The following is a 12,864-nucleotide window of genomic DNA, read 5'->3' on the forward strand; positions in this document are numbered from 1 at the left end:
GGGAGACACAGAATCTGAAACAGGCTCCAGGCTCTGAGCTGTCAGCACAGAGCCCGACGCGGGGCTCGAACTCACGGACCATGAGATCATGACCTGAGCCGAAGTCGGACGCTTAACCGACCAAGCCCCCCAGGCGCCCCTACATCCATTATTTTTAAAAAATCTTTCAGGGTTGGGGCACCTGGGGGGCTCAGTCGGTTAAGTATCCAACTCTTGATCTAGGCTCAGGTCATGGTCTTGTGGGTTCCTGGAACAGAGCACTGTGTGGGGCTCCATACCAGCAGTGCAGAGCCTGCTTAGGATCTCTCTCCTTCTCTCTCTGCCCCTCCCCCCTGCTTGCACTCTCTCAAAATAAAAATATAAACATTTTTATTTATATATAATATATATATATAGTATGTATTACATATTATATATACGTCTGTACATATAGTTGTGTATTTGACTTTAGACTTCTGATTTTAAGTTAAAAGGTATGGAAGAATTTGGCTGACTATATAAATAAGAGTGAGGTGATTAAGATAAATTAAATCCACAATATTTATAAGTTTGTTATATTTACAAGAGTTACTTGAGTACCTAGGTAGTTTTTGCCAGACAAATGATACAAAAATTAATTTTATAAATGAAATTTAAACATACTAAGTTTGGGGGAATCTAGATGGCTCAGTCAGTTAAGCATCTGACTCGATTTCAGCTCAGGTCATGATTTCATTGTTCGTGGGATCAAGTCTCACATCGAGCTCTGTAGTGACAGCATAAAGCCTGCTTGGGAGTCTCTCTCTCTCTAAGTAAATAAATAAACATTTAAAAATAAACATATTAAGTTCATAGTGTATTATACATTAATATAGTATTTTAGATGCTATGAATTAATATATTCAACTTATAAATGCAATTTAAAATTTAAGTTTGCAAATGAGACTAAACATTAATCAAAAGCTTAAAAGTGATGATAAATTGTTCTAGAGTACATTTATAAGTACATTTATAGTGCATTTATAATACATTTATAAGTACATTTGTATATTTATGGAGTATAGAAGAGTAAGCAAATTTTTAAGTTGAACTTATAAACTTAAGGTTTTGCAATTTGTATCTTTAATTAATCAAATACTAATTTTAAAAACCTCAGGCACCTGGCTGGCTCATTGGATTGAGCATCTAACTCTTGACTTTGGCTCAGGTCATGACCTCTCAGTTTGTGAGAGGGAGCCCCATGGTGACAGCACATGGTGACAGTAGGATCTGACAGCGCAGAACCTAGTTGGGATTCTCTCTCTCCCTCTCTGTCCTTCCCCCTCCCTCTCTCTCTCTTTCAAAATAAGTAAATAAATTTTTTTAAAAAACATAAAAGCCATTAATAGCTTTCTATGTACAAAAACTGCCCTCATAAGCAAAAAATAAAACCAACAAAATACAGTCCAGTGCTAGTCTGGGGAAATACATTGTCAACTCCAAATAAGGAGTGACAGTTGTTCTAGAGCACAGCGCATTTCTACAATGGGGACCGTCACCGCACAGAGGGGAAAAGAGCCTTGGTACCGCTCCCTATGGCTCCCCGGGCATCACCAGACAGCTGCTACAGCATCTCAATGGCCTGGGTGATGTTGCTTTCAGCAATCAGACCCTCATTTGTTGACCATTTGGTCCAAAGAACATTTCATGCTGGACTCGGGGCCTCAGGTAGGGATGTGGCAAGAAGCACCCCTCTGTTCTCGTCCTCCTACCTGCCACCCCCCCCCCATGTTAAACCTTAAAAAGAAGTGTAAATGCACCTACTTACCTGGAGGGTTGGGGGTGAATGAGACCTGCAGAATTAAAGCTTCCTTCTCTGGCTAGATGCCCCAGAAGTAACAGTGGCCTCTTCCTGAGCCTGTTGTGAAACAATGACAATTATTTTCCGCATATCACCTGCCTCCTCAGCCATGTAGTAGACATGAATCAGCCCTTGAACTCAGGTTTGTGAGAAAAACCACTTTAATTCCCAAATTCCAACTTGTTTTCATTTTGAAAACTCATTCTCCCAGACTCCAGACAAGTACTACTTGAGTCTTGCTTGGGGTTTCCACTCTTCTCTCAGAATCACCCTAGGGTGACTTCTCAGTACCAAAGTGTTAGGGACTGGGGAATGGCTGTCCACACAGATTCCTCCTAACACGACCATGGTCAGCACTCACCACCACCCCCATTCTCAGAGGCCATAAGACCACAAAAGGGCCCCCAAACCTGAATGAACCCCTGGAGCCATTTCTTTACTGGCCCTCACCTGGAGGGCTGCAGGAAGCCCCTCTTCTCCCTCTCTCTCTAGCATGGGACAATCTGTCCCTAATCTGAGAAGGAAAGCCTTATGTCCGCCCACCCTCCTTGCTTTTGGCAAAGAAATTCTGTCTGTTCCCAGTCTTCCTTTACTTATGGCCCCTAAGTTCCCCTAAAGGCTTAGCTTGCAGGCCGGCTCTGACTCACACATGCCACATCCCCTCTGAGGTAATAAGCTCAGAGTCCACCCTCTGAATGGAGAATTGGGGAATAGGGAAATATCAAAGGGAGATGGGCTCAGTGTCTTCTGGTGCTACCCCACCGCATTCTGAATGAGCCCAAATGATGATGACCTAAGGTGTAGTATAGGATCCTCTTTGGGTTTCTGGAGCCTACAAAAAAAAAAAAAAAGCCACCAAGAATATTGTTTGGAAAAGTCATACTTACAGAATGAAATTGCAGGTGCTCAAGAGGCAGAGGGGTGTGGTGGCAGAGAAAGAAGAGAAAGGGATTCCCCAAGGCTGGGGGAGCAGAGGCATGGTGGAGTTTGGAGTGGACTTGTCTGCTCCACTCCTAAATGGTTTGAGAAATGGAGAGGAGCCTCTGATGGGAGTACCTGGTCATGACTGTGGACTGGACACTTAGCCTGCACCCTGGAGCAGAGATGAGGGCTCTAGATGGCCAAGCTTACAGCAGCAGGCAGGCTGATCTCGAGGAGCACCAATGCAGCCCTCCTAAAGGAAGCACCACCTCCTCCCCGCAATACACACAGAGAACCTGTAGAATGGGGCTAAGGAAGGAGCCCCAGTAAGGACTGACATTGCAGGCTGGCTAGGTGAGAGGGCAGGGGGACAAAGTGAGAGCAGGGAGTGAAAGGGCGGGCCTACACCTGCGGACTCCATCTTGTTCTGTGTCCTTCACCTTGACCACACCTCCTCCCCTTGAGTAAAACCCCCCCCTCACCTGCCTAACAAGACTCAGACCCTTCCCCAGCCAATCGGCTGAGGCCATAGCCATTACCTCACCAACTGCCCCTAGGCCCTAATAAAACCTTTGTCCTTTTGAAACTCGCTCTCTCTCCCTGGTATCTCACTGCTGCATTGGTGCAGGTAGGGGATTGAGCTCGAGCTAGCTCGAATAAAGGCTCTTTTGCTTTTACATCGGACTCGGCTCCCTAGTGGTCTTTAGGGATCACAAATTCTGGGCATAACAGGAGCAGGGCTCTGCTCAGCTCTAACAGAGGGGAGCTGACCAAAGAAAAGTTGAGGAACAGAGGCCACAGGGACCTATGCTCAGGGAAAAGAAGAGGGTCATACAGAGAGCCAGACAACCTCCAGGCCCCACACTCCCAACTCCAGAAGGTGTTTCTGGTGACACTCTCCATCCAACCTCCAGTCACCAGAGGCAGAAACAGGCAGCCTTGGACCCACATGCAGAAATGGGGAGCCCGCCAAGCATATTCACTATTCTAAAACTCCTGCACATGTGTTGTTTCTATAAGAAGAAATGGAATAAACATTAAGAAAGTACCAAAGAAACCAATGAGCCGTTAAAACTGATTCAGCAGCATGGGGCGCCTGGGTGGCTCAGCTGGCTAAGCGTCTGACTTCATTCAGCTCAGGTTATGATCTCACGGCTTGTGGGTTTAAGCCCTGCATCCATCTCTGTGCTGACAGTGTGGAGGAGTGTGCTTCAGATTCTGTATCTCCCTCTCTCTCTGCCCCTCTCCTGCTTGTGCTCTCTCTCAAAAAAATAAACATTGTTTTAAATAAATAGATAAATAGATTCAGCAGAATATTACCTAAGAGAAGTATGGGTGATTAAATGACATAAAGGGAAAAAAATAAAATGAAAATCAAACAAACAACCTTGACCTTCCCTCACAACTCACATCACCAAGGCTGGACCCCAACGCGGTTTCTTCAGCCACTATTTGCTGGACCTGGATTATTCAGTTCCTACTGTTTGGATTTGTTCCTAAAATGAAAAGATGCCTATGTTTAGACCAGGCCACGTCCTCCACCTAGAAATTCTACAAACAGCCCCTGAGAAGTGCTCCACGTGGGTGGAGCACCCTCAAGGGGCAGCTCCTGAAGTCACAGCTTTGGTTCAAAGTACCCTGAAGAAAGGATTCACTACAAACCCTTATCCAAGCTATGATCTAGCACACATGTCTTCCCTTCACTAAGGTTACCTTACTAAGTAATATCAGGTTTATACATTATAAAACACAATAAGTAATCACTGTGAGGCACATACATCTCTGCAAAGAAGAGTTGTCCAACTATATGAACATCTCTTGCCATATTTGGGGGGGGGGGTGGTTCTTCTAAATAGCTGTTCATTAATTGCTTATTTTATAGCACCCACTAGAAAAAAACAGTAGCAGATATCTCAAGTCTAAGAAAAACTTATGGAAGTAAGTTTTTCATTGAAAGTGTTCTCCATTAGGGGCACCTGGGTGGCTCAGTGGGTTAAGCGTGGGACTCTTGATTTCAGTGCAGGTCAGGATCTCATGGTTCCTGAGATGGAGCCCCCTCCATCCTGGGCTCTGCGCTGACAGTAGGGAGCCTGATTGGGATTCTCTCTCTCCCTCTCTCTGCCCCTTCCACTGCTTGTGTACTCTCTCTCTTTCAAAACAAACATAAAAAAGAAAAGAGAAAAAGGTGTTCTGTTATCTTCACAAGAAGCCCTTTTTTTGTTGTTTGATTTTTGTTTTGTTTTGTTTTCCCATTGAATTCATTTGGGCAGAACTGGAGCCAGGGAGGCTCTGCATCTAAAAGAGGGTGTTCGGCCTCTTGGTGATGAAATGCGGGTTGTGCTGGCGACACAGGACCCGGTGGGGCAGTGGGAACTTGATTCTTGGAGTCATGGAACTGTCTGACTGCTGCTCGGCGGCACGTGCTGGCTGCAATCTCCTCCACCTTCATGATCTGGATCCAGCAGCCCAGGGAGGGGTGTGGGGTGCCCATGTCTCGGTCGCAGTGGGTGACGGCGCCCTCGTCGTCAGGTCCCTGTACGCCCCGTACATGTTGTGGGTGCCACTGCGGGAGTCATAGCGCAGCCAGATGCCGAAGTTCTTCACCCACAAGGGGAATTTCTCAAACACCTGTCCACAGTAGACAATTTCCCCTGAAGTCTTCATCTTCAGACACAAAGTACCAGAAGCGGGACTTGACGATGACATGATTAGGTGCAAATACTCGCAGGAGATACAACAGCGGAGTGCGGCATTTTGGGGTGGGCAGGCAGCGCTCCACTACCTTGTACCCTAAAGTGTGCCATCATGGCGCACTGTCCGCTCTCAACAGCCACCCAAGAGAGGATCGCTCCCACCAGACTTCTGAGGACCAGGGGTTGAAAACGAACGTCTCAAAAGTCCCTTTGAGCTCTGTGGTTTCTGTGAGCTGCTGGAGGATGAGTAGTATGCAATATTCTTATCTATACCCTACCCTCAGCCCCTGAATAAAGTATTTGTTGAACTGGAAAAGCCAGTTGCCTCCATTAAGCCAAGAGCAGGAGGCTTCAAACTCTTGTCTTTCTCCACTGAATCCACGAGGGGGCGGCAATCCTCCAAAAACATGACTATTCTGAGCAGGCTGCCCTTTTCTAGCTAAAAAACACCTGAAGTTCATTAAAAACCAAACAACTACCATTTATTACTTATTTTACTCTTAGTAACAACATTGCTAATAGTTCAGTGCTTAAGAACTCATTACCAAAACATTAAATTAAACAAAAACCAACAACCACACATGAAACAAATGATATTTCAATTATTACAGATGAGGCTGTGAATGAACACAGAAGCCTCATTTTTTTTTTTTTCTCTTTTTCTGGAATTGCCTAGAGAAGACCTTCCTTGTCCCTCTGCCTAAATTCACATGTTGGTCTTCTCTGTGAGCCAAGCAAAGAGCCATTCATCCATCCATTCATCATTGATTCACTCACACATCAAACCAACACCTACTGAGCAACTGCTGTGTGCTAGACGCTGTGCTAGGCACTGGGAGGAACGCAAAAAAGTACGTGAATCCAGTTGGCATTAGTCCAGGTCTCTATTTGAGTGAGAGCCATTTTCACTCCAACACTGTTAATTGCAAAAGAATAATTTGTTTTAGGACTGGATGAAACTTTATTAAAGCAACTTGCTGGATACCCTTGCTCTCTGACTCTATTTGTAAAGCATTTGTCCACTGAAAGAACCCCCATTTACTTAATCCTGAGAGTTTTTAGCTAAGTAAAAAAAAAAAAAAAAGACTTGTCCTAAATGTCTCACCAGAAAGAATGACTTTCCAGGGAACACAACATAGCTTACCAGGCAGGGACAGGTGGCTTGACAGAAGTTAATTCAGTCAAAAACTGTTTGGTCTGCACAGTGTTTTCACTATTCTTGGGGCTTTTTTGTTTGTTTTGTTAACTAATGCAAACTTTAAAAACTGAGACAAATTTGGAGCTCTAGTCTAAGATGACAATGCACAAAGACCCTGAACTCACCTCCTCCACAGGTATACCAAATCTACCCCCATTTGTAGATCAATTCCTCCTGGAGAAGGACCGAGGGCTGTCTGAACAGCTTCTGCACAACAAATGATATAAACAACCCAGAGAGAATGGCAAGAGACGGAGACTGAGCGACAAGGGGAATCCCCATCCCCAACGCTGCCAACTGCACTGGGGAGGGATGCTACCCACAGGCTGGGAGATCCCTCTTCCCTGGAGCACAAAAAAAAAAAAAAAAAAAAAAAAAAAAAAAAAAAAAAAGCTCAAGTTTAAAAGGGCAACTAGAATATAAACAAACCAACCCTAAAATCCTGCCAGATGGTAGGAGAGTTGCGGGAACACTCTTGAGGTTAGAGGGACTAGTGAGCAGCACAGTTTACATTCCCCCTCCACCTTGACAGTATGGACAGGAGCAGGGCCCAGTGCCATAGCTGGCCTGCTGCCTCAGTGAGCCCCAGGCCCCTAGCTCACAGCAGTCACAGCCATACCACCAAGGCCACCCCACCATGGTGCACACACCAGGACATCCCTGATCGATGCTTACTACAGCTAATGGCAGTTTCACCAAGGCGACACAGGGACAAAGCACCCTGCAACTCTCCAGACCCACATCACTTTGGCTCCAGACAACTTGCCAGGGAACCCCTCCAGTGCAGAGCAACTGGGGGTACACTGACCTTGGCTCTAAGCATTCTGGCACAAACCATCTATACAAAGGATCCCAGAATCCCCTGGCCTGTGCACACCTCAGCTCCAGCCATGCACAGGGTACCCTGGAATACCCTGGCTTGTAATTTCAGCTTCAGCTGTCCTGCCAAGGTACCTTCTGCAGAGAGGGTCCCAGGACCACTCTGGCCCACACCTACTTCAGTCCCAACCATCCCAACAGGGCAGCCTGGGACCCCCAGCCCATGACAGCCACATCTCCAGCCAACCAACCAAAGTCACCAGGAACACACAGTATTCACAGGGGATGGCCTGTGATAAACAAAACCATTCCATCAAGGTTAGGATAAGTAGATGTTTCACCTAATTCACAGAAACACAGTAAGTCAAGCAAAATGAGGAGACAGAGCAATATGTTCCACACAGAAGAATAAGACAAAAATCTCAGAAGGACTTGAAGAATATAATAACTGAAATGAAAAATACCCAAGAGGGAATTAACAGTAGATTAGAGGATGAAAAAGGAAAAATCAGTGATCTGGAAGGCAGGATAAGGGAAAGCACCCAAGATGAAAATAAAAAAGATTTATTTTATTTTATTTTTATTTTATATTTTTTAAGCACAAGCAGGGAGCAGGGGAGAGGGCAAAGGGGAAGAGGATGAGAGAATCTCAAGCAGGCTCCATGTACAGTGCATTTGGTTGATCATGAGGTGGCATTTGGTTGATCATGACCTGAGCCAATCCAAGATTTGGATACTCAACCAAATGCCACCTCAGCACCCCCAAAAAAGTTTTTTTTGAGAGAGAGATAGAGATAAAGAGAGTACAAGCAGGAGAGGGGCAAAAGGAGAGAGAGAATCCCAAACAGGTTCCATGGGGTCCCAACATGGGGCTTGATCCCATGGCTGTGAGATCATGACCTGAGCCGAAATCAAGAGTGAGACACAAGTGACAGAGCTACCAGGCACCCCGCAAAAAAACAATGTCCAAAAATGAGGATAGGAGAGACTGAGAAAATGGCAGAGTAAAAGGACCCGTAAGCTCCTTCTATCCCATGGATACAACTAAGTAACACTCACATCAGCATATATAACTAGGAAATAACCCTAAGACGGGCAGAACAAAGTCCACAACTAAAGGCTGGGAAGAAGCCACACTAAGGAAGGTAGGAAGGGTGAAGACACAGTTTGGAAACAAAACAGACCATGGCCACCCATGGTGGGGAGGGAACTGGTAGCACAGGGAAGGGTGAAAAACAAAATTTCACACAAGGGAGCCCACACAGGCAAGACAAATCCCCACAACATTTGGCTTTGAAAGTGAGAGGGGCCAAATTTAGTGAGTTTGTACAACCAGCAGAACTTGAAACCTGGGATTTTTTTAAAAAATCAGAGGTCTCAGCTCTGAAAGAGCCCAGAGGGTGTTAGGAAGCCAAGTCGCCACCCTTAAAGAGCACAACAGCCCATGCAAAAACAGCCCAGAATCAGCAGTTGAAATACACTGGGGCAGATGGGAGGGAGAGTGATTTACTCATCTCAGAGTGTGACTCAGAGAGACAGAGATCACAGAAGCCCCCTCCAGGAACAAACAAACTGGCACATTCCATTTACCTCCTGCTCCCAGCAGCATAAACAGCGGCCACCTACAGTAACAAGTGTACCTCTGACACTCATTACCTAACTTGTTTACACCAAGCCATGCCCACCCACCCCCCACATCAGTAGACCTGCCTTTTCCAGTCACACTGGCCTCAGTCCTGGTGCTGCAGGCCCCCTCCCCCAGAAGACTGGCACAAACCCTGCCAACACCACATCTCCTGACCAACAAGGTTTGCAGGATTTCAGTTTCAGTGCCAGCAGTAGCAGCAGGTCTCATTTCACAAGCAGATGAGCACACACCTTGTAAAAACACACCCCACCCCTTCTGAGGAACAAATATTGCCCACAACAGGCAAAGAGACATGGACTGAAGGGAAAAGAGGTCAGGATGCAACAGCACAGCTCGTGATATACACATAAGAGGCACTCCCTGAAGCACCAGGTCCTGGGGATTAGGGGACACTGCACTGCCATGCACTAAGGACCTCTTCTTCTTAAGGCCACTAGCATCAAGAGTAAGAGACATAGCTGACTTTTCTAATACATAGAAATGGACACAGAGAGTTAGACAAAATGTGGAGACAGAGAACTATGTCCCAAATGAAAGAACAGGACCAAACCAGACCAAGAGACCCAAGGAAAACAGATGTAAATAATATGACTTAAAGAGAATTTAAAATAATGATCATAAAGATATTCACTAGACTTGAGAAAAGAGGGGAGGACATCAATGAGATCTTTAACAGAGATTTTTTTTAAAAAAGAACCCATCAGATGGTGTTGCTCATGCCTGAATTTTTCTATATATAAATGATGTATTTGTACTTTTTTTACTGCCCGACACATCTCTAGAATACACTTTTCAGATTCAAATCTTTGCCTCTTATGACAAAAATGTGTAAGTTCATTTTCTTTTTTTTTTTTTTTTTTTTTATTTATTTATTTATTTATTTATTTTTTTTAATATATGAAATTTACTGTCAAATTGGTTTCCATACAACACCCAGTGCTCATCCCAAAAGGTGCCCTCCTCAATACCCATCACCCACCCTGCCCTCCCTCCCACCCTGCCCTCCCTCCCACCCCCCATCAACCCTCAGTTTGTTCTCAGTTTTTAACAGTCTCTAATGCTTTGGCTCTCTCCCACTCTAACCTCTTTTTTTTTTTTTTTTTTTTTTTCCTTCCCCTCCCCCATGGGTTTCTGTTATGTTTCTCAGGATCCACATAAGAGTGAAACCATATGGTATCTGTCTTTCTCTGTATGGCTTATTTCACTTAGCATCACACTCTCCAGTTCCATCCATGTTGCTACAAAAGGCCATATTTCATTTTTTCTCATTGCCACGTAGTATTCCATTGTGTATATAAACCACAATTTCTTTATCCATTCATCAGTTGATGGACATTTAGGCTCTTTCCATAATTTGGCTATTGTTGAGAGTGCCGCTATAAACATTGGGGTACAGGTGCCCCTATGCATCAGTACTCCTGTATCCCTTGGATAAATTCCTAGCAGTGCTATTGCTGGGTCATAGGGTAGGTCTATTTTTAATTTTCTGAGGAACCTCCACACTGTTTTCCAGAGCGGCTGCACCAATTTGCATTCCCACCAACAGTGCAAGAGGGTTCCTGTTTCTCCACATCCTCTCCAGCATCTATAGTCTCCTGATTTCTTCATTTTGGCCACTCTGACTGGCGTGAGGTGGTATCTGAGTGTGGTTTTGATTTGTATTTCCCTGATAAGGAGCGACGTTGAACATCTTTTCATGTGCCTGTTGGCCATCCGGATGTCTTCTTTAGAGAAGTGTCTATTCATGTTTTCTGCCCATTTCTTCACTGGGTTATTTGTTTTTCTGGTGTGGAGTTTGATGAGCTCTTTATAGATTTTGGATACTAGCCCTTTGTCCGATGTGTCATTTGCAAATATCTTTTCCCATTCCGTTGGTTGCCTTTTAGTTTTGTTGGTTGTTTCCTTTGCTGTGCAGAAGCTTTTTATCTTCATAAGGTCCCAGTAATTCACTTTTGCTTTTAATTCCCTTGCCTTTGGGGATGTGCCGAGTAAGAGATTGCTACGGCTGAGGTCAGAGAGGTCTTTTCCTGCTTTCTCCTCTAAGGTTTTGATGGTTTCCTGTCTCACATTCAGGTCCTTTATCCATTTTGAGTTTATTTTTGTGAATGGTGTGAGAAAGTGGTCTAGTTTCAGCCTTCTGCATGTTGCTGTCCAGTTCTCCCAGCACCATTTGTTAAAGAGACTGTCTTTTTTCCATTGGATGTTCTTTCCTGCTTTGTCAAAGATGAGTTGGCCATACGTTTGTGGGTCTAGTTCTGGGGTTTCTATTCTATTCCATTGGTCTATGTGTCTGTTTTTATGCCAATACCATGCTGTCTTGATGATGACAGCTTTGTAGTAGAGGCTAAAGTCTGGGATTGTGATGCCTCCTGCTTTGGTCTTCTTCTTCAAAATTACTTTGGCTATTCGGGGCCTTTTGTGGTTCCATATGAATTTTAGGATTGCTTGTTCTAGTTTCGAGAAGAATGCTGGTGCAATTTTGATTGGGATTGCATTGAATGTGTAGATAGCTTTGGGTAGTATTGACATTTTGACAATATTTATTCTTCCAATCCATGAGCAGGGAATGTCTTTCCATTTCTTTATATCTTCTTCAATTACCTGCATAAGCTTTCTATAGTTTTCAGCATACAGATCTTTTACATCTTTGGTTAGATTTATTCCTAGGTATTTTATGCTTCTTGGTGCAATTGTGAATGGGATCAGTTTCTTCATTTGTCTTTCTGTTGCTTCATTGTTAGTGTATAAGAATGCAACTGATTTCTGCACGTTGATTTTGTATCCTGCAACTTTGCTGAATTCATGTATCAGTTCTAGCAGACTTTTGGTGGAGTCTATTGGATTTTCCATGTATAATATCATGTCATCTGCAAAAAGTGAAAGCTTGACTTCATCTTTGCCAATTTTGATGCCTTTGATTTCCTTTTGTTGTCTGATTGCTGATGCTAGAACTTCCAGCACTATATTAAACAGCAGCGGTGACAGTGGGCATCCCTGTCGTGTTCCTGATCTCAGGGAAAAAGCTCTCAGTTTTTCCCCGTTGAGGATGATGTTAGCTGTGGGCTTTTCATAAATGGCCTTTATGATCTTTAAGTATGTTCCTTCTATCCCGACTTTCTCAAGGGTTTTTATTAAGAAAGGGTGCTGGATTTTGTCAAAGGCCTTTTCTGCATCGATTGACAGGATCATATGGTTCTTCTCTTTTTTTTTGTTAATGTGATGTATCACGTTGATCGATTTGCGAATGTTGAACCAGCCCTGCATCCCAGGAATGAATCCCACTTGATCATGGTGAATAATTCTTTTTATATGCTGTTGAATTCGATTTGCCAGTATCTTATTAAGAATTTTTGCATCCATATTCATCAGGGATATTGGCCTGTAGTTCTCTTTTTTTACTGGGTCTCTGTCTGGTTTAGGAATCAAAGTAATACTGGCTTCATAGAATGAGTCTGGAAGTTTTCCTTCCCTTTCTATTTCTTGGAATAGCTTGAGAAGGATAGGTATTATCTCTGCTTTAAATGTCTGGTAGAACTCCCCTGGGAAGCCATCTGGTCCTGGACTCTTATTTGTTGGGAGATTTTTGATAACCGATTCAATTTCTTCGCTGGTTATGGGTCTGTTCAAGCTTTCTATTTCCTCCTGATTGAGTTTTGGAAGAGTGTGGGTGTTTAGAAATTTGTCCATTTCTTCCAGGTTGTCCAATTTGCTGGCATATAATTTTTCATAGTATTCCCTGATAATTGTTTGTATCTCTGAGGGATTG

General features: G+C 44.1%; 1 pseudogene; it reads right to left on the reverse strand.

Annotated features, from left to right (window-relative positions):
• Positions 1 to 5,035: 5,035 nt before the first annotated feature.
• LOC102961662 lies at positions 5,036 to 7,643 on the reverse strand (annotated as a pseudogene).
• Between the last annotated feature and the right edge of the window lie 5,221 nt (positions 7,644 to 12,864).

This window comes from Panthera tigris, chromosome A1 (genome assembly GCF_018350195.1).
Source record: "Panthera tigris isolate Pti1 chromosome A1, P.tigris_Pti1_mat1.1, whole genome shotgun sequence".
In the NCBI taxonomy this organism is placed as follows: Eukaryota; Metazoa; Chordata; class Mammalia; order Carnivora; family Felidae; genus Panthera; species Panthera tigris.